The sequence below is a fragment of the Mugil cephalus genome, chromosome 6, assembly GCF_022458985.1.
Source record: "Mugil cephalus isolate CIBA_MC_2020 chromosome 6, CIBA_Mcephalus_1.1, whole genome shotgun sequence".
Classification (NCBI taxonomy): Eukaryota; Metazoa; Chordata; class Actinopteri; order Mugiliformes; family Mugilidae; genus Mugil; species Mugil cephalus.
The window spans coordinates 9,195,816-9,215,535 of NC_061775.1; the positions used below are offsets into that span (position 1 = coordinate 9,195,816).

Sequence of the window (19,720 nt, forward strand, 5' to 3'; positions counted from 1 at the left end):
CAATTGAAATAGTTTAGGCACTTACTATATTGTCCTGTGAGACAGACGCCACTAATCTCCAAGAAGCTCGAAACAAATGCGTTTAATTATGTCCTCATCTTGTTCCATCAAGGTTTGCCATATAGTAATTGTAAACGTTACGAGGTGTGTCTGCATTTGCCATTTGCCATCAATTCCTAGTCTGGGGAGATCACAACCGATCTATTCTTTCTAGCCAGTGGCAAGTTGCAGCGTTATCTGTTGTGTGAGGCAGCCTCCATTGACTGCTGCTGGTCAAGCTGGCATTCATTATCAAGCAGGTAATAACACAGAGCACTGGGCCTAACTGAACCGGCAGTGGGCTCATTAATATAAACAGGACCCTAAACCCAAACTCAATTTACTTGAAAGCCTCTTTGGAGATGGGGGTTCAGTGAAGAGCCGTTGCCTGCACCCGTATGTGTGACTCAGAAAGGTATTAATCATTCCTCTCCCACAGCCCAGCACACCAATACACAAACAGTGCTGACTGTGTGCATGTGCATTACAAAGCACCAATTAGATAGCTGATCAGTGGTGTATATTTAAGTAGTCACTCATCTCTTTTCCCTCCCCACCCCCACTCATATCTCTGTCATTAATGAGTCCAATTAGCACATGCAAATATTTACTTCTAACTAGCATGTGTGATTTATCACACTGTTCACTCTTTAAAACAAACCATCACAGTAATTTGTGTGTGTGTGTGTGTATGTGGGTTGTCTCTATTTATTTATGAAGCCACATCAAGTCATTAGGGCCCTCCTGTAGAGTAAGATCATCAGCAATGCAAAGAGAGGAATCAAAAAACAGTGTTAAGAGGAGGAGAAGGAGCATCGCAGATTCTTCACTGGAATATTCAGCCATGCAGACACACACACACCCCCATGTATCAGTCATTGATTTAGGGTGTGCGACTGTAATGGGTACCACTCCACTACCATCAGATTAATGACACCCACCCAGACATTGCAGAAGGCACTGGGAAAAGGAGGGGGGAGGGTGGGAGGAAGGGAGGAAGGAGGAGATTAAATAGAGGGAAACAGAGATGCTCTTTTGGGGAGTTATTGCTGAGAGGTACTTAAATCTGCTGCACATAGGATTTTAAAATATCAATATATCACTGGGAAATATGTTATGATGCCTCTGTAGAATTGACGTAAATAAATGGGTGCTATTGTAAATGTTAGTGCTTTTTTTTTTTTCTGTTCTGCCTCCTTTGTGCTGCGATTGTGTTCATTCACTGTAAAATCAAACACGATGCAAGTGAAAATAAAATGCAGTGCAGAGGGCGTTATAAGCTGGAAATCTTTATAAACAGACGTCCTGCCTGCTAATTTATTCATTGGACATATCGTATACAGCCGGAAAATAAGTATATTTTCTGATGTTTAATGTGGATTTTAATAACTAAGCCTGGTTAGCATGAAAGCTTGTGGTATGTGAAGTATTCTGCTTTGTTGTTGCTTTGATTTGTGAGCATCCCATTGTAAAACACTGACACAAATGTCAAAATTTTAAAACGCTCCCTTCATTATGTGAAAACATTTTCATACTCACTTGAAAAATGTTAAAGCAGTTGATGAGATGGATAAACCGTTCTGGATATGTGTCCGGATGTGTAACTTGGTCCTTGCTCCTGCTAAAGAATCACTGCATTTCTCTGGGTCCAGACAGCATGAAAAAGAACTTATATGTTTTCCTTTTTGCATTATTTAAAACATGTTAATTTTAGATCTTAGATGTCTATTGAATCATAGTTATTGTGAGATATTAACATGCTATATATCTTACTAGTCACAAAATCGTGGTTGAACATCTTTGAGCCTCGTGCACATTTTACTGGGGAACCACCATTTTGGAGGCACCACCAATGATACTGCCACAGACTTAACATTTTATTGAGTCATTTCATTTTAAATAGTAACAGTGACATAATTGATTCATAGAATTAAAGAATGAAAATAACTGTAAAATGTCTAAAATAAGACATTAGTATTTCTGTCTATACATTTCATTTTTTTATTTTTTTTTCTTCTTTGCCAGAAGGAAAAACCTTCTTGGTAGAAGAGGAAAATCTTGATTAACATGCTCTGCCATATTGCCAGTCCTGAGAATGAATATGTGGGAGGTCGATGGAACCCAAATCAAATACTAATATATTCAGGAGTGTGTACCAATTACTTTTTATGATTATCTCTCTGACCTGAAGGCGGGTGTGACGAATAGGAATTGGTTTCCTCATGTACTGCCATAAATGTGATTGTACAGTATCTGTGTGTGTTTGCATGTATGCATGTGTGTGCTCTAATCTGAGGGCTGCAGCATGATCATTTTCTATGTTTTATTCATCCGGGAGGCCGTCACCAGCTAATGGAAAAAGGAGGTGCATGGGTCCAGATGCATGTGTGTTTGGACATGTCTACATGTCTGCCTGTGTGTGTGTGTGTGTGTGTGTGTGTGTGTGTGTGTGTGTGGGGCGGGGGCTCGCTGCCAGTTCTCTGACCCTGCTGCTATGATTAACTACGTGGAGAGCTGCCCTGTAAACTCTTTGTTGAAAATGGTAACATTTACAAAAGAAAACAGAGGGGGGAGTTATTTGAGTGTTGAATATGATACAAGTCGTATGGTGATGTCAGCAGGTGTGCACGCTGGGGTTGGTGAGAAGTGACGGTAAAGCAGAGCGCGCTTAAAAGATTGTTGTCATTTCTATGGAATCCAGTCACTGAAGCCTCCACACTGAGTTCATTGAATTCAGGATTTAGACTAGGAAAGCAGAGAAGCTCCAGTTTTATACCGAGGCTAAGAGGAGTCACTTCTGTTTGGTGTTACTACACATAGTACTGTGCTGGAGCACCATTATATCTGTCTCACAAGAAACTACTTTTAAATAATAAATTATTTTCCGTGAAATGTTATTTAGATTAATGACCAAGTCTGGATGAGAGTTTTACCAGAGTTGTTGCTGTCTGGCATCTAATGGCTTATTTCTATAAATAATGTTAATATTATCTATGAAGCATTAATGAATACATTTTACATAATAAATATAGGTTAATATAGCATAATAAATTAATTAAAGGTGATAACAGACAGTTAGCAATGTATGCTTTAATATTAACAGCCGCTAACTTTCCATCTGTGGTAAGACTGTTTTATTCATTAGACTAATCATCTCATCATCATGCAAACAAATTGTCTTAATAGGTGAAATGGTCTAATTTTGATATCACAAAAGATTTCTTTCCTGTATTTTCCCGTGTGTTCGTTGAGTGTTTACTGTGCGATGTTTTCTTGGTAAAGTATGTGTTTGCCGACAACTTCCTTCTCACATACGGAGCACACGGTGATGAGACCTCAGCATTCCAGTACTCACCCATCTGTCCCCTCACCTCACCCCTACAATCCTCCCTCCCCGTCTTCTTCTGTCGCACAGCAACCATCCGTAATTAATGAGCTTTTACAGTTCGATCTGATCTGCCTCAGGATTGGACACGTCTGATAAGCCGAATGGAAGATACACGCAGTCCTGCCCCTCTCTGCTCAGCGCTGCCTGGAAATATAATTAGTTGAGAATGAATACACACACACACACACACACGCACTTAAACACACATAATGAATAAGCCCAGGTTAATACCAATCTTTTTCCTCTCCCCTGCACTAATTAGAAATATACTGACGAGTCATTTGTTTGGAAGTTGAATGCACTGTGCACTTGTTGTCGTTATTCAAAAACGTAGATAATTGAATCTATTTAATGATATGCTTTAGTGAGCGTATGTGTGTATGTTAATGTCACGCTTTGATGCTCTTAATGAGCATGTGACAGTGGCAGGGAGACGGAACAGCATTCCACAACTAAATACCGTTGAGTCAGTCATTACCTAAGCATAATCTATCTCCCCTCTGTCAAATGACAGTTAACGCACTCGCTTATCAATCTGCCCCTTTGGCCGCACTCGACAGCTGTCAATGGGCTGCTCAAGTGGCTCCTTATAACAACTTAATCGCCAGGAAGTAGATGGTAGGACTGTGCTCATGACGGAGCTAATTTCCTGGATGGAATCATGTTGCCCAAATAATCCCGGTGGTGAATCTGTAGGAAGCCACAATGCGGTCTGGTCCTCAGGGACCAGTGATGTAAGTGTTTGTGTGCGTTTTCTTGTGCACAGTGTGAACATGTACAGCATAAGCACGTACAGAGACACTCCACAGCACAGTCAGGTTTATTGCTGTGGCCATAGCAACGGCCATGAGTGGAGATTTCTTTCCTTTTTTGTGACGACGCACTGAATGTCCTTGTTCCGGTGAGAGAGGAGAGTGAGGGTTGAAAGCGCAGTCGAAGCGAGGGATGGACGGAGGAGAGAAGAGTGGAGAGATGTGGATGAAATTTTAGAGACTGATCAGAGGCTTTCCTTCTTTCTCTTTAGCTGTTTGCTCCACGAGGCGGTAGAGCTCTGTGAAATACTTTCTGTGAGTTTATTATTTTCTGTCTACCCACTTGAATTGTGGATTTTCCCACCGACTGTGTGTCATATGGAGACGTTATGTGACATCAGTGCAGAGCAGAAGAGAAATGCTGTTCACCATCTTATCAAGGACAACGTTCCTGCTGCATTTCTGTGCTTCCTCGTCTTCTGGGTGACCTCTGCTGTGGTGGTTTCTTTCCTGTTGCGTCTTCGCAGCCTCTCATAATCCTTGGCTCTGCATAGACAACACAATGAAGGATAACAAAAACCAATACAGAACCATAAACTGGCCTTTAGTTTATAGCAACAGGGTTACTTGGCTGACGCGTGTACGGCAATAAAGCAAGCGCCGCACCCCCGAACTGCTCCCTGGGAGCTACAACTGTCGCTGCCCATTTCTCTGAGTGTACACACTACTGTGTGAAGGGGTGGGTTAAAAAGCACAGAGGATTTTCCCCACGGGGGATCAATAAAATAAATAATAAAAAATAATAATAATAATAAAATAACAGACATGTTGTATTTGCTTATTAATGGTATTAAATGAATGAATCGATATCACAATGTCCTACAGGCTTAATCTTAACATTTTGATCATGTCTTTCACCACAATTTAAGCTAATTATTTTCCAACATCTCTCCAACCTAAGCCCGTCTGATACAGCTGCTGCCGTCTCCTCTGTTTCCTGAGTTGCTCTTTTTTCCCAATGGGTGACGCTCCACTTGACTTCCCCTCCCACTGTTTATGTGTTCCTCTCTTCCCACTCTTCTGTGCGGGTGTCTGTGTGTGTAGTCTGTCTGTGGCTAATCTGTGCGTTGGGGAGGGCTGAATAAGCCTGTCTTTGTCAGGGCATTAGGTTTGAAGAGGATGAATACATTAAATGATAAATAGTGGTGGTGAAGGTGGTGGTGTGTGGATTCATCCGGGTGCTGCTGTCCTTCTCATATTTCCCTTGCTGTTGTATTGTCGTATTGATGTGGTTCGTTTGTCCCTTTGTTAAAGGATGATTTAACCACACGGCTAAAAACGTTTTGGTTTCCACTGTGATATGTAGGTTTAGTTTTCAGTATTTTTAATTGTTTCTCAGAAAATGGCTTTGAGTAATGTTTGTGTCATATGCCATTTATTCAAATCTAATTATATTCACCTTGTCAGGGTGGAGGCAAAGTCCTTGTGACAAAGTGGCTATTTCAAAACCTGGGAAAATAATCCCAAATACATCTGCATAGTTACGGCAGGGGTGGCAACATGTGCACCAGTCAGCCACAGTGAAAACACTAATTACCTCATTACCATGTTATGTTCCTCTGGGAAATCTGGATCGTGTCGTTATGTTGATGTAACTTTGACACATGCTGTAACAACACCTGACCATTGTTACAGCTCAATCTCAACGCTGCAGCAAAGGGCTGATCCTTGCCCCCCATCCTAGCCATCCTAGTTACAACGGACGCCTGACTGGTCTACAGCCACACCTTTCTATAAAAACAAGAAATGAATGTTTTCAGCAATTTGATCTACCGCTCACCATTTGGTTCAGACCGTGCAGGTCAACCATCGCTCCTCACGTGCATCAGTGAGCCTCGTCCATGACCAGAGGCAGTTCTTGGCATGGTGCCCCAACCAGGGCCCCGCCCCCGTTGTCGATTGTGTCGCCCTGGATGGACGGAGAGTTGAGACTCCAGCAGTCACCACTCAAAACATTAACTGAGGGGCCGGAGAAAGGAAAACGGTAATAATAATAATAGAAAAACATGTATTAATGATAGTCAGTGTGTGATGTTGCTCACTCCGCGTCTTAGCTATTCCCCAACACTCCGAGGGCATTCCCGCCCAGAATCACCACCGTCCATGACCTTGTTGCTGCTTCACAGCTTCTCCTTGCTTGGATCACTTTTGATAGATACTGATCACTGCAGACCAGGAATGCTCCACAAGAGCTGCAGTTTTGGAGATGCTCAGAATTAGTCAAACCCTTCCATTTGCTAATTTTTCCTGCTTTTAACTTTTAGCTTGACAAAATGTTGCACTTGCTGTCCCCGGTAGACTGGTCTTATAGACATCACACAGCATGAGATGGTTTGTTGGGAGTTGAATGTTGATGTTTTGGAGGTAAGGTATATGTAGTTACCTTTTAACGCTCCTGTTTCTTCTCATGTCCGTAAGCACAGTCACCTTGAACTTGAACGAGGTAATTATTGAGTCTGCTTATAAACTGCAACATTTCTCTGCCTGACTGAAGGAAAGCTGAGGATGCGATGGATGTATGCTTTAGTTAAGGAGGAAAGAGAGGCTTCTGCTATTAGGGGGAATGTGGTAACTGTGCGAGCGAGAGGAGGGGGTGGAGGCAGCGTGAGATGGAGCCGGGTGGGGTGGAGGAGAGGGGGGCTAGGTTGCTGACTCGGAGCTCTGCTGCGGTGAGCTTTGAGCTAGCGACTCTGTAAGCTCTCTGACTGCGCGCGTGTCTGTGGGCTGGTGTGGTGCAGACCGTAGCCTAGCCTCCCTCCCAACACTTTCCACAGCTCCGTCAGCTGGCGGCTCCGGCACATTTCAGCTGCAGCTAGGCTCCGCAGTCTTTAAGCGTCTCTGTCTGCAGCTGAGGATTTCCTGCTCCTGGAAGGATTCTCTCTCTTTCTGACCAAAGCAGAAAGAGACAGAGAGGGACAGGTAGAGAGAGAGGAGAGGAACAGAAGACACGCAACAGTGGGCCGGGAGTGACCTTCGTGGTGTGGTGGCACAGCAGAGGAGGAGGACCCGGGACAAGCGTAGCGTCTGTCAGGTGTGTGTCGGCACTTAAAAGGACGAGTAAGTGTGTTTTGGGTTTGAATGGTACAGTTGGAAGGATGCTTTGTAAGTGAAGTGCATGAAATGTGTCAGGGGGGTAAGATTTAGTTTGAAATGCTTTACAACATGTAATTTCATAGCGTAATTCTGTGTGTTGAAGTTAAGTAAGAAGCAAGAAACTGATGGAGGAGAACTGTCAGAGAAGTGGATAAGGATTTAAAGAGATATCCTTCTGTGGCGTGCTGTAGATGAATACATCCTCACAGAAGCCAGATATAGAGATGCTGATATGAAGAGAGTGAGAGGAAATATAAATGGAGAAAAGTGGAGATGGATGGAGCAGGAGAGCGGGGGGATTGGTATGCTGTGCCAGCTAGAGCTCAGCGAGGATGACAGACGTGTTTGGTTGTGTGTTTTTCTAACTGGCTCGGACTTGGCTGGTGAGAAAAATGCCTGTATCAGAGTATCAATCACTGTGGGCTGGGCGCTGCCTCAAGGTTGCAGACTGGGGAAGTGCTCTCACAGATATCAGGCGGAATCTGTGCCGTGTGCCTTTAGTTTACATAATGTGTCATTCTTTTGGATTACATTATAATATTCGTATGTCTTTATTTGAACTGATGTGCGGGAGTTTAATGTTATAAAAAGATGTTAGAGGGCGCTGGCCCTCAAGTCAGGTGGAAGTTGAAGCATGTAGTTTGGGATGTACTGTATATCCACACCTGTCACACTGCCTTGCTACCGCGCTTGTTGTCAAGTGAGAGGAACCTTTTTCCTCAAAATATTCAGAGGTTGAATGAAATCAGTTGAGCAGACTGACTGCCCCCTCATCAGACGTCCTGGGCTCCTTCCTACCTGACAGATAACAAGTGGCCTTGGGCTGACAGTGAATCTCCCCATCTTCAGGTGGTGCTGCTCCCCGGCCAAACCTTCCTGCTGTCACTTTTGTCATGTTTGTGAATTGTGTGCTCAAGGGCTCCTCGACAAGATAAACACTGCCTAGCATATGTTACGAAATCGCACCTCAAGGCCGGTTTTGCCCATTTTTCAGAGGTTAAATTAGTCATTTTGGCCATTCATCCGTCTGCCTATAGTCCTCCATGCTCAATACTACTGACGGCCAGGCAGAGAGCAGGGATGTGGGAGGATGAATGGACAGGAAAATGGGAAAGCAATTAAACTGTCTTAGATAAAACATGCAAGTCATTATGTTGGCTTGAAGCCAGTCTAGGGCATTGGCGATTGCCTCTGCATCCACATGTATATGTGCATCAGTTTGACAGATAAAACCAGAGGGAGGGACGTAGGGAAATATACTGTGTGTGTATGTATGTGAAGGTTTGGTGTGCGTGGCTTAAGCATGTCCTCTGTGTACGGCATGTCTGCCTTTTTGGTTTTCTTTTTCCCATGACATAACATCATGTCTTCCCGAGGTAACAACTAGGCATTGACCTACTGAGAATCTAGTTTCACCCAGGCCAGTCCATTGTGGATGCTGTGTGACTCAGCAGCAGACACACACATACAGTATATACATACACACAATCACTGGCTAGTCACGAGGTTGTTAAAATTCCGGTCATGCTTCTGCATTGGTATAGTGCAGAATATTGACTGTGAATAGTGTCAGTGATATAGAGTGGATATGAGCGGTAATATCACTTTGTTCGAAAATAACACACCTCTACTGTGTCATGCTGGCAATTGCAATATCACATTATTTGCTGTACCGCATTTTCTGTGTAGAAGCTTGTGCGAATGTGTGTACAGGTGCTGTGCCGAACTCATAAGTTTCCACCCTCCGTACAGCAGAACATCATCTGTTAAACCAGGAGGGGAAAAAAATCCAATTACAGTCTCCTCACACTGTCTGCCAACAATGAGACAGGCTTTTTATATCTTTGATTTTACAAATCTCTTTCAATCATCAATTGGGCCAAATGCACCTTAAACGGTATGCTCTTACTGTATTCATTTGGCACAATGACTGTGGGATTGAGAAACTTGTATGCGCATAAATGTTTGTGTGTGTTTCCAGCTAAGGGGAAGTGTGTTATTCATGTGGAGGTAAAAGCATTTCCTTGATAGATCCCGACAGAGAATTCCATTATCTACAGTGTGTAGGTCTTTGCTATACAGCCTCTGTGGATGGAGTTTGGTTTGAAGCACTAGTTATGTGTGAGGGTGCGTGAATGAGCAATATAAATGCACATATTTCTTTTATGTGGTGTGTATGTATATATAAGTGGAGGCTTTATAAATGCACATTTTTATTAAATGCACACATTATGTACTGTGTCCTTTTGTGCCCGTTATGCATTAAGGACCTTTGGACATGGCAAATGAGGGACGGAGAAAAAGAAAGAAAGAAAGGAAGGAGAGCCTCTCTTCCTCTCATCCCTCTCTCTGGCCCTGCTTGGCGCTATCATGGCTGTAATGAAGGATCATTTATCTCCATCTCTGCACAATCTCATCATTCACATGGGGGGTGCAGTAGCTCTGCAATGAGGATGAGTGTGCATTGTTTGGAGGATGGTCATACGTGTGCACGGCATGAGGATGGATGCTCGAATGCAATCAGTGATGCAGAAAGTGACCTGTTGATGTACCTGTTGAGTTGAGTGGAATGAGTGAAAACTGGTCACTTTTGATACACAGCGGCCACGTGTTGTGTGTTTGTTGAGCGTTGTGAGGGCAGGCTGCCGGTGCAGTATTGAATCAATGAACATGGATTACGTCCAAAGGTCACGTTAAGTAAGCATCCGTTTGAGCCGTGGAGCTGCCTCCTCACCCCGGAGAGGGAGTGAAGGGGAGAGGAGAGGGCCGACTGGGAGACAGACACACGTTGAAACAGAGGGATGTGTGTAGAGAGATAAAGGCTGAGTAATGTCATCATAGGCCCCCTGTCCTCCAGGTCTGATTAAGAGGCTCTCCGAGCATTCCCAGACGCTGCGCTGTGATAGGCCAAGGTCACTGCGAATCACAGCACAGCGCTGCAGATTGATGCTTAACTCCGTCAGGAAATGGCACAATCTAATTTGGCCAATGGGCTTCCTCTCTACTTCAGATGAAGAGGACAATTCTCCTCGCCCTGGGGCCCTCCGGCAAAGTCTGCGTGTGCGTAAATGTTTGCTGGCTCTCCGCCTGTTCAGTTGAGTGTGTGGTTGTGCATGTTATTACTTCTCACCATGTTTAAATGTGAGCCTACAGTACATCCATGTGGATGCGTTTCTGTATAAATGTGCTTCTGCGTGTGTGTGTATGCCTCTCAGTATGTGTGCATCACCACTCTTGTCAGCATGTGGTTAAGAAAATCTATTGTAAGTGATTGGCAGGCTGCGATATTAGTTTGGGAATGATAACACTATAATAACTCAGCAGTGTTTGCCTCAGAGAATGAGTCCAGGTAATTGCATTGACTCAACACAATCACTGTCTTACTGCCCGTGCCCAGGACGGGACTTTTTCATTTCCTCTTATGAATGTTGTGAACTCTGGTGAAAATCGTTCTTTGAGAGTGATCCAGCTTGGATATGAGAACAGATAGCTTGATCCTATGTAATATGTCCATGTGTGGGCAGCTGCATGACAAAGTGCTATATTTAATTTAATCTGATCTAAAAAGTATTTCATTTGACTGTACTGTGATATTTGTTTAAGGTCAGCTTGTATATTTTTGGTAGATCTGTGTGTGTGTGTGTCTGTAGGGACTGCTGTAAGTCTGAAACAGAAAAGGTTGGCTTCCCTTCTGGAGAAAAGTTTAGAAATGATGCGAGTGCAGCAACAAAGTGCACCGTCACTGCTTTTTCCAGCCTGATCCAAGTGCCTGTTGTAAGTGAAATGCAATGCAGCAGAAACTTAAACATCAATTATGGTGATGGAGTATGGCAGTGTTTGTTGGAGTCAACATCTCTTTTGGCATAGTACAAGCCAGCCAGCAAATGTGTTGCTGTTTTGATAACTTGTAAACAGCTTATATTGGTCTTTGTGATGAATGAATTCACCTTTGTGACTGTTATTTCCATCATTGATTAACCTGCTGATAATCTATTTGTCGTGAAATAGTTATACATTTGTCTGCTGTCATTGGTTTTTACTTGCAAGTCAAGTCTACAAAGAGCCAAGCAAGTGGCACATAGTCAGTCTTTGTAACTTTGCTACCCAAACACTAGTTGGTGCTGAGATTTCTATGCTACGCTTTAAGGCATTTTTAACATTTTTCAGGAGAAGGACTCCCAAACTGAAGGAAAGATTAAGTAGTGACCCCCTACCTATTATATGTTAAAAATATATAAAGAATGTCTAATAAACCAAAGATTTTGCAACTCCCCGCGGATCATCTAGGGGTCACAGACCTCCTGTTGAAGACCTATGCTTTAAGGTTTCTTGTTGTAACAAAGGAGATTGAAACTGAGGAGATCATCTTGGAGATGGAGCAGTTAAATGTTGAACAATAATTAGACACAAGAGTGGATGGTTCGTACTAGGGGATGACAGACTTCAGTCAGCTAATATGTGGTGAAAGTCGAGTTGCGTCAACTAGTTGATGACGCCACCCATAAAAACACAGTAGAAAGTAATGCTCAGCAGCGTGATCTAGACTTCCTGCTTAAAGCGTCATGGCAAAGCACTAAAGTCGACTAGTCGGTGCAATTAAACCAAATACTTGTCCAGTCACAGAGAGATAAGATGTGACTTCCGTATCCTGATGTTGTACCTATGGCGTGTGTTTGATGCAAATGTATTAATTCGATGTTCAGAATGAGGCAAATTGTCTTGTGACTGTATACGTGATTAATCAATTGTCAGTACCAAACAAATGCACAGGAGCATAACCACATTATGTCGCCATAGAGATCAAGATCCTTGAATGAGCAGAACTAGGTACCACTTCCATGAAAGACTTCATCCTTTTAGTGGCATGTAATCATGTTTGTTAAACGAATCTAAATGTGAAACGTGCTCACATTTCTGCTATGAAGATATCTGATTGGAATAATTGCATCTATTCACACCACATGCATGTTGTAAATGTGGCATTTTCCTGTACCAGCTAAATCCATGTCGCTCTGGATGCTGTTTTGATTGAATGTGTTGTCAGTGGATTTGTCGATTTTCTTCCAATGAACCATTTATGAAACAAGAATCAAAAACCCAAGGTTGGTAACTTTTTTTCGTTCACCACATTATATTAAAGAGAAGGAGAAAGTATATGAGGATGATAGAGAGATGCTTATCAAATGAAGAGTGGCCTATGAGGGCTTTCTGAGTGGCGCAGCGTTCAGGAGAGAAGGGTGTGAACAGAGGGGCCCGGGCTAACAATATATGGCCGGACTAGTGGATCGATAATATACTCCCTGATCTGTAACATATTAAAAGGAGGGAATACATTATTACTGTTAAGAGATGTCAGGTGGACAGGGCAGAGACGCACACACCGGAGTGCTGGGGAATTTGCAGTTGAGTATAGGGTGAGGGACACAACACTGCATCTGGGCAGAAAGCCAAAGAACAACCTCCTCTCCTCTCCTCTCCTCTCCTCTCCTCTCCTCTCCTCTCCTCTCCTCTCCTCTCCTCTCCTCTCCTCTCTCTTCTTAAATCCTCCTCCCCCAGATGTACCCTCTCTGTCCATTTCATTTCCTGTCTTAATATCCTGATTGAAGTGGTCACCTTTCCCTGTTGTGGTTAATGAGCAGCAGGTGTCTGAGTGCAGCTCACTCGACCATGGACCCAGGACTAACTCACAGTAGTGCATCTTCTTTATCAGCCTGGAATAAGAGGAAGAGTGCAGTCCGAAGGATTTTAATGGCTTTTCATTACTGCTGATAGGGAAGAGAGGAAATAAAAGAGAGTGAGGAACAAGGCAGCATTAGAAATGTCATTAAAAGTGTGATACTAGGGCGTTTCTCATCAGTGCTATTGCATTGTTCTGCTAGGTTTGAACCCAGTGAGATCCCATTTAGTGAATGTTATCACATTTTTGTTTCCAATTTTCGAATAGGAAAAACATGGATACTGTATACAGTGCAGTGCCAAAGATGAAGAGTTTCAGCTTTCCACACAATACTTGTCAGCATCAGCAGTGTACACTTAAGTGTATGAACGCGTGTGTGTCTGTTTACAGTTCTGAATTTTGCATTTTGTGCTGTCTACGGTACCATGTCTGACAGCACCGTTCTGCCTGTGTGAGTTGTCCACTGCAATGCAATGCAACATGCCGCATCAGATTATGTGCTTTGAATACACAAGTATAGCCACTAGATACAACGACTGCGGAAAAAACTAACTTGTATGGTAAGAATATTGCTCAGTGTCTCCGTAATCTTTCTTTTCACTCACTGTCTCAGGTATCTTCTGTATATGTACTAAAATACACTGATCAGCCACAGGATTAAAACCCCTGACAGGAGAAGTAAATAAGATTGACCATCTTGTGGCAATTCAGTATTCTGCTGGGAAACTTTTGGATCACCCCACAGCAATGACACTCCTTGATGGCAGCAGATGCCACCTGACACAGACACACACACAAATCAAGTTTAGGAAAAAAGAAAGAAAAGAAAAAACATGAAGAACAGCACAAGGTGTTGGTCTGGCCTCCAAATTCACAAGACCCCAAAGTATCAGTCTGATGATCCACAGAGGCCCCTCCCCTCAACCCATAGGACCCAAAGACCCCCCCACAGCAGCCTTTTTCCAGACACCACAGGACACCCTGAGAACGCCAATGTCCATTCTCTGATGTGTCACAACACAAATAATGCACCTTGCATTGTGTAGATATATTACTGCATGTCACTCATGTGACTTGATTATGTTTAGGGTTAAACAAGTTGATGAATACATCAACTGTCTGCGAATGGCAGTCCACTGCCAAATGATTTGGGACATATTTTCCCATTTTATTTAGTTAATTTAATGGTCTGCTTCTTTGAGGATTCAACTCTGTAAGTAATTAACCTGTGTAGCACAATTCAGTGCGTATGCTAATAGGAACTGGCAGTTGGAGTTGGGCCATATTAGGCACTGATTTCTATCTTTCACAAAACCTGTGAATGGCTAAATTATAATAACGCCAGTTAATGTCCAATGTTCAGCTGTTGGTGGTGAAAAGTAAAAACAATTTTTACATTTTATTTGAGAACCAAACCAAAACCTGATTGTGCCTTTATGTAACTCGACCATTCAGTAGCATGTTATTCCCACGTGTTTATTTAGAGGCTACAAGCAGAGTGTCCTTCGTCTGGCGTCCCCTGGTTTTCAAATAGTGTCAGACAGCTGTTCAGCTCGTCCTTACATCATACCGCTTATCAACGATCTCAAGGTGATGTGCTAAGTCTGAATGTAGAATATTCCTTCAAACTGAACACAATATTTACAAGACATCGTCAAACGTAGAGTATTACTTCAACAAAGAATTCTGAAAACAGAATAATACTTTCTGCTTTGGGCATGACTCAAACATATCAGCAGTCACTGCTTGTAGTTCTGACAGTTGCTAGCTGGAAAAATCTAGGATATTGACTAAACATGAACTCTATAGATGTGCATGTTGTTCGAGTGACAGCAGAGGTGAACAGTTTTGATTAGCTAGACTCACTTAATTTCACACCACAAACACAATCTTGTATATTTTGGTAGTAAAACCTTTGCATTGCAGAAATATTAACCCCCTTGACATCGTGATATATGATACTTGAATTTCCTCCTTCTGTGTCCTGACGCTACACTCATCATCGTAGCATCATAGTCATAATTTTCACAGTTGCTTTACTCAGCGTCTTAACCAATCAACAATCATTAATGCTTAAAAAAAAAAGTGTCTCCTTCCTAGCAAACCCTTTCTCCGTCTCCTTTACTGTCCTCTAACTATTGCTGGAGGTCATTTCTGCTGATATCTGCCCCTGAGCTAGCATCGCGGTGAATATTCACAGTAGCGCTTTGCCTCTGCATGCTTTTACTACTGCCTCCCTATTGGTCCACCGAAGGGATTTTTAAGCTTATGAACTGACTGACGACCCAGTAAGCCCACTTACTGTTTAAATCACCATCACTGGGGAATGCAATAATGACAGTCCATGCAGACCCGTCCTCTGCATAGAAAATATGGACGGTGAGAGACAGAGGGACACTTGTTAGCCTAAAGGTGGACAAATAAATGTTATTTCCATTTTCAACTGCTTTTAAGAAGTGACTGATTGTCGAGCCAGAACCAAACATTGGTATTACTGTATCGGGTTGAATTAACTACCAGGACTGTAATTGGTATTTCTCATAGTGGCTTTGAATCAACCACGTAGGTCTCTGCAGGTTGTGATTCAGTAGAGAAAATCATCAGGTGCGAATCTCGTTTTCCATCGTCTTTGATTTCATTGATTGTGGTTCAATCCATCCCAGTGTCCCAGTTATGAGGCTTTCACTGTTTTCTATTTTTCTAACACGTTCAGAACATTTACATGCAACACGGAAAAGTCATGTTAGTAATAATCCCTGTGTACATGATGACTACTGGCGTGCTGGTTACTGTTTATTGCGTTCTGTTTGTGCAGGTACTCGTGCTATTTACATAAAACAACTGAATTAATGAAAAGCACTATTTTATATGCAAAGTTTGACAAAGCAACTGACCAGATTTTGACGTCTCTTCCTGTGGAGGCTCAGAATCTCTCATTACCACCTTTGTTTTGGTACAACACTGTACTGATGGTTAAGTTTCCCAACTAAACGCCCACATACATTTCATTCTTTAACTACCAAATGACAGAAGTTAATCAGTCCAGTAGGGAGACACTTACATTGCTGCAATTGCAATGAAATAATTGCATTTACGTCACTTGACTGTAAAAAATTAACAAACAAACACAAACAGTGTGTTAGTTCTGCTTCAGACTGCTGTGTTACAGTTCTGGTGGAATATGTGAGCTTGGACACCCAGTCTTTGTGTTTACAGCTAAAACTTGTGCAGGTTTATCACTATCCCATCCCTTGGGTGTTGTGTTTGTAGAAACTGAGCAAGGCCGAGATAATGGGCTCTGTATTCTGTGTCCAGGTCCAACTTTATTAATTTATCTCTAAGCCACAGCCGAGCTTGAACTGGGACGCAGGGAGAAAAAAAAAATGGACAGTTGGTCAGAAAGAGGCGAATGAACGAGAGGACACGTGTGAGGCCGATGCCAAGAGCCTGACTCTAGGTTCGTATCTCTGACAAACATAGATGCAGCAGGTTCACATGCAATGCAGCACCGTACAACCTGGGAGAGGGAGAGATGAACTACGCACGTACTTTCACAGCTGATGTCGGAAACGCCAATTGATGTAGTTCCTTTTTTTTGTTAGTACCACTCTTCCTTCTCCTTCCCCCTCTCCCGTCCTCCCTCCTCTCTCTCTGCGGTGTGAGCGCGCTGAGGCCAGATGAGTTGCTATGTCAGAGGGAATGCAGCAGTGAGGGAGCTGAAGCTTTATTTCTCCGTGAAAGGTGTATTTTTCTCTTGTCAACAGGCATGGCTGCATCAGCCTCTCCTTGACTCCCCCTTCCAATCTCCATCTTTTTCCTTACACTTCTCCGGTTCCTTTCTATCTCCGCCTCCCTCCCTCTCGCTCTGCCTCCTATCTCGAGCTGTACAGAGGACAGATTGAGGGTATTATTTTTCTCCGGCTGAGTTTTTCCGCCATGCGGTGATACTGAAGGTCCCATTCTGCTCCTGTGTCCAAGATAAATCAAAAATATTTTTTCTACAGCCGCAATCAATGCCCTAGCCCTTTTTTTTTTTTCAACAGCTCTGCCTTTTTCCTGTCTCTCTGTCTCTCTCCCTCTCTCTCTTTCTTACACATAGGCAGACACTCTTAAGACACACATACACACGCTTTCTCCTCTCCGTTTCTTCCTTAGGCGGTGGTTCTCTCTTGAACGCTGACATCAGATAGCCTCCCTCCAGCAGTCCACTCCTCTGGGAGGGATTTGCATCTTATTTGCATCTCATTACAGATTTAATAGAGCAAACTGTGCTCCATCCTGAGTGAAAATGATGAGGAGGGGGGGAGGAAAGGTGAAGATAGCCGGGCAGAGTCAGTCTACTGGCGACTGTGTGTGTCTCCAAGCAGCTGTTACACTGTATACCTCCTCTTACACCCAGCCAGTGTAACTCTGCGATTAACCATATTCTCGAACAATAAAGATAATAATGTCAAACCTTACAGACTGCTAAAGTGAACACCATAACCCCTGGGTTCTAATGCAGACTAGTCATATTGACACTAATTGCTCAGCAGTATCCCATAAGGTCTACACCTTTTGTTGAATCATTCATCTAGAATGTCCTGATTTAACAAGCACAGTCTTTATTCGATCTACAACATGTTTTCTCATTGTGTTGGAGTGTTTTTGAATAGTGAAAGTATTGGTCATCATTAGACAGGAGTAGATCCGATTAACCGTCCCTTTTTATGGATTACGCCTCCTGGAACATTTAATGTTAGACCTAGAAAGTAGGAGAAATATTCCTGTAAGGGGTGAAAAAAGGTCAGTCTCTGCTTGATGTGGCTGCGTGTTAGTTTTGAAAAGTTCCAGAAATTGATGAACGCAGCGTCGCCAGGTTTCCAGACTGAGATCAGTCAAGTAAATGGACAAGGAGGCCCGAGCGGTGTAAATGTTTTGAAGCGAGCAGCATTACAGTGACAAATTTGGGAAGATGACATCAGGAGAAAATGCAGGGGAATGTCATGGATGAGGTAGACCTTTTCATAGCGGACACAAACCAAGAAAAGCACCGGTGGACCTTTTTGGTAGCTTAAACTATAATATAAAGTTATTAGCTCTTCATCCAGTGCTTTGTAGCAGACCTCGGTCACTAGCTCCAGTCTCTGATTGTCTTGCTGACCCTCTTTTTTTCTCTGTTCTCTAAAATCCATCTGGTGTCACTCAACACTCCAAGTCTGCTGTCAACATGGTGAATTGAGCCTTCAGCCAGGGACCTTATTCGTCCACCGTGTCGGTGGAAGTCCATGTTATGTCACCCCATCAATGCTCGACCGTTCCTGTGTGAAGTCCCTATTAGAATGAGCCCTTTATCTTCAGGGTGAGTGGCTCCTTTCCCATAGAGCTTGCCATGTTGTGCGACAATGTGGCCATGTTCAGTTTACAGTAGCCCGGAGTACACGAACCAAACCGTTTTTGTTTTTACAGTGGGTGGTGGCGACCTTGGCTTCTTGTACATGCTTTGAAAAGAGAGGATATTCAGTTGGTTGCAATCTTCAATCTCACTATCAGATGTCGTGTCATAATTCAGACTGCTCCTTTCAGTCAGTAGAAAAGCATCAGTGAGACGTGGGAGTCTTTAACTCGGTTATTGTAGTTAAATTTGGTTCTTCTTCTCTTCCTCTACAAACACACACGTTCCCATTCAGTTAATAGGGCAGAAAATATGATTTGTTTATGTAAATTCATATCAGTCACTGTGTGACAATCCTGAGATAAACCCTGCTGCATCACACAGCGCTTTTTAATTACCTTATTGTGCTGTTTCTCCACAGCAGCAAACTCCTGGAAGGAAGAGGCTTTTTCAATTAGGACTTCCACATCTGAGCTCCAGTCCCTGCAACACACTTTGTTATTGTGTGTGTGTGAGAGAGAATTATTTGGTAACCTTCTAATTTCACACTTGTTAAGTTTCCATGTAAAAGGCAACATTTTAGAAAGAAGCCCTGAGGATGGGTGAATGTCATTAGTAGATGTGTGTGTCCCTGTGTGTGTTTGTGAGTATGGTGATAGAACATAGATTAGTAAAGTGAGGCAAATCTGGGGGCCAGTTCACATTTCTCTGGGGCTTTTTCTACACACACTTGGACACACGCATACAAGCACACAACCAGGATACATCGCAGCGCCGTTGCTTACACTTCTGTGATGAAATAAGGTGATCAGCCGTTTGCTATTGTTTGTCATCTCAGACCTCCATAGGCACACTCTGCTGTGTGCGTTTCATGATGATGATTATGCTCTCTTTTTGTTTGTTTCTCTCCCTCTCGCTGTCTCTCTTTCGCTCCCCCTCTAATTTATGTGTTGTTGTTGGAGCTGGTGCTGATAGGCCCAGAGATGGCATTTAGCTAAAGAGCAGAGAGGCTGTTAGCTTCTCCATTCATCTAATCAATCTCACTAATGAAACCACTGTCCTCTCCACAGCCTCTTTCTTCCCTCTCCTCCCTCAGTCTGCCCTCTACCCTCTCATCATTTGCTCGACTCGTGCTTTTATCATTTTTACTTTCTATCCATTCTGCTGCCCGGTCTCATTGCGTTTCCTTCCTTCCATCCTTGCCTCCTTCGTACAGCTGCCCCAGATTTACCAGCAGCAGACTCGCTCCCAGTGAGGCAGCCTTTTCTGATGTTTGCTTCCTCCATTTCAGCAAAACCCGCGTCTCGTCCTTCCCCCAGAAGAATAGATGGTGGATT

At 43.1% G+C, this 19,720-nt stretch overlaps 1 protein-coding gene across 3 annotated transcripts in view; it reads left to right on the forward strand.

Moving 5' to 3' along the window:
- The first annotated feature begins 6,915 nt into the window (after positions 1 to 6,915).
- dab1a (DAB adaptor protein 1a) overlaps positions 6,916 to 19,720 on the forward strand; it is a 193,031-nt gene continuing 180,226 nt past the window's right edge. For 2 of the 3 annotated variants that reach the window (XM_047586878.1, XM_047586881.1), the window contains exon 1: positions 6,916 to 7,270. The gene's annotated coding sequence lies outside the window, so the exon portion shown is untranslated. Of the gene's footprint in view, positions 7,297 to 19,720 lie in introns of all 3 variants that reach the window. The other variant, XM_047586880.1, reaches the window with a different exon arrangement.